Genomic DNA, 2,595 nt, shown 5'->3' on the forward strand with positions numbered 1-2,595 from the left:
CTCAGATGACATATATAGAAATATATATATATCTTGGAGTAGATTTAAAGTTCAGTAACTTTATAATTCGTATTTAAACCATTATTTTGTATCGGAAATGTTAGTGTTAGAATGATGCTGTCTCCATTTTCTAACGCTAATTTCTTTTGACGTCGTTTGATTATTATAAACCTTCTACTACACTCAATAATGTCGAGTTCAGCTGAAGTTACATATACTTTTTTTATCGCTCAAATATAAGCGTTTTTCTCAATATTGGCACTTATGTCTTAGTGATAAGTGTCACTCAAACTTTTTAAACAGCATATATGTGGGATTATATATAATACAGTACACATCAAAATTAGTGTATTTTCCTTTGCTATGATTATGGTCACACGCAAGAGTAATTTTTAGCGTTAGCCAAACCACAGGTTCATCTTTCTCCAGTTATGGAGTCTTGTCGCGGCATATTTGTCAGTGCACAGTCCAGGTGGCAAACATTGAGCATAGGGAGACAACCGGTCAGCAGCAACCTACTGCTATGTCCCCCAGTGCGGATTTACAACGCTAGAAACCGGGTTTCGATACTCGTGGTGGGCAAAGCACAAATAGCCCATTGTGTAGCTTTGTGACTAATTACAAACAAATCTATATATATAAATGTGTGTGTGTTATTTAGTTATTAATTAATTACTTATTTTATTATTGTTATTATGTATACGTTGTTTTATATCAAGTTCCCAATGTAGATTAGGGAAATGTGCTTTTAATACAAGACAGTGGAGATAAAGATTAATGATCGCTGCTCGGTACAATCAAAATAGGGCAGAAAAACGTAAGATCAGTCTAAGATCAACAATCTAGTATTTGATTTCACAAAATAATTTAGGTTCGTTATTGTATTCTCAAACTAACCCGACATTAATAAAAATATCTTTGAAATATTGAGAATAATATTAATATTTTCGACAACGGTCATTGAAAACAAAAGCTATGAAAGTTTGATTAATAAATAATGTTCCATTTTGACGTCTTCCTAGATGTTAATGTCCGAACAATTAACGAATACATTTAACATCTTGCGTATCTGCTCGACAATATAGAATATGCCTACCATTTGCTATCTGCTCATAACTATAGCAACATATCAAACAAACGTAAGCCTTATTTAGAATAAAATTTGACAATCTAAGTAAGTTAATCCAAGTTGGCTATTTATCCTCAATTTAACTGGAAATGAATTCAAATATTTGTAAGAAATTACAAATATTATTAACTGGGCCTTAAATAAAAATAAAAACATTTCCATAGCTTAGCTTTCTTTTTTCTTTCTCTTCAGCGTCCTCTGTCATAATTTCCCTTTTTTACTTATTTTAACTGTTTGTCTCTATTATCGTTTTTCTTCTCTTATTGAGTTTTGTCATTTGTTTAACATATCATTTCATATACTTGTCTATGATGGTTTCAAACTATAATGTTAAGATAGGGCTGAGAATATACTTGTCTGTAATGGGGTCAAACTATAATGTTAAGATAAGGCTGAGAATATACTTGTCTGTGATGATGTCAAACTATAATATTGAGATAGGGCTGAGAATATACTTGTCTATGATGGTGTCAAACTATAATGTTGAGATAGTGCTGAGGATATACTTGTCTATGATGGTGTCAAACTATAATATTCTCAGCCCTATCTCAACATTATAGTTTTACATCATCACTGACAAGTATATTCTCAGCCTTATCTCAACATTATAGTTTGATACCATCACTCAGCCCTATCTTAACATTATAGTTTGACACCATCACAGACAAGTATATTCTCAGCCCTATCTTAACATTATAGTTTGATACCATCATGGACAAGTTTGAACGTATTCATCTCAAGTCAATCCCACTATTCGTTTGTAAAAAAAATAGTCCAAGAGTTGGTGGTGTTGATTAATTGCCTCCCTTCTAGTCCACACTGCTAAATTAGGCAGAGTTAGAGCAAAATTCAACAAACAAACCCTGATCGTCATGAATCGTTAAAAAAAGAGTTCTTGGGTGTGGCCCAGGACGTTTAAAAGTACGCGTTAGATAACATTTACCCTTATATGAAGCTGACTAGGTAAGGGTGAATGACGCACATACACACCATCCCGTCAAACCCGTAAGGCCAACGTATTTAAATGCCGCACGTGGTGCCAATAATTCGATTAGTGGAAACAAGGTTTCACAATTTTCGTTTTTATTCGATTAGCCGTGTTAATAGAAAATTGTTAATTAAAAAAAAAATGCTTACTTTGTTTCTGTCTGACTCTAGAACTTAACTTTTATCGATTTGAGTGAGGTAGTTAAAGCTTCGTTCCACTTAGGAAAAACAAAACAAAAAACACTGAACTATCAGCGCTTCGCCCTCTAGTGGATTCATTTATTTGTGTAAATTAATTTCTAATTTATTAGAAAAAAAGAAAATTATAACTTCTCCTATATTTAATAATGAATAATTTTGTTCCCTTTGTAAGTTTTCACAAATCCCAAGCTCCTTGACCTCTGACCTCCGATAGTCAGTAACTATAGGATTCATCTATCCTCTTTTGAAAAGAAATCCGGAATATTGGCGACCTATTC

Source organism: Limulus polyphemus, unplaced genomic scaffold (assembly GCF_000517525.1).
Source record: "Limulus polyphemus unplaced genomic scaffold, Limulus_polyphemus-2.1.2 Scaffold6594, whole genome shotgun sequence".
NCBI lineage: Eukaryota > Metazoa > Arthropoda > Merostomata > Xiphosura > Limulidae > Limulus > Limulus polyphemus.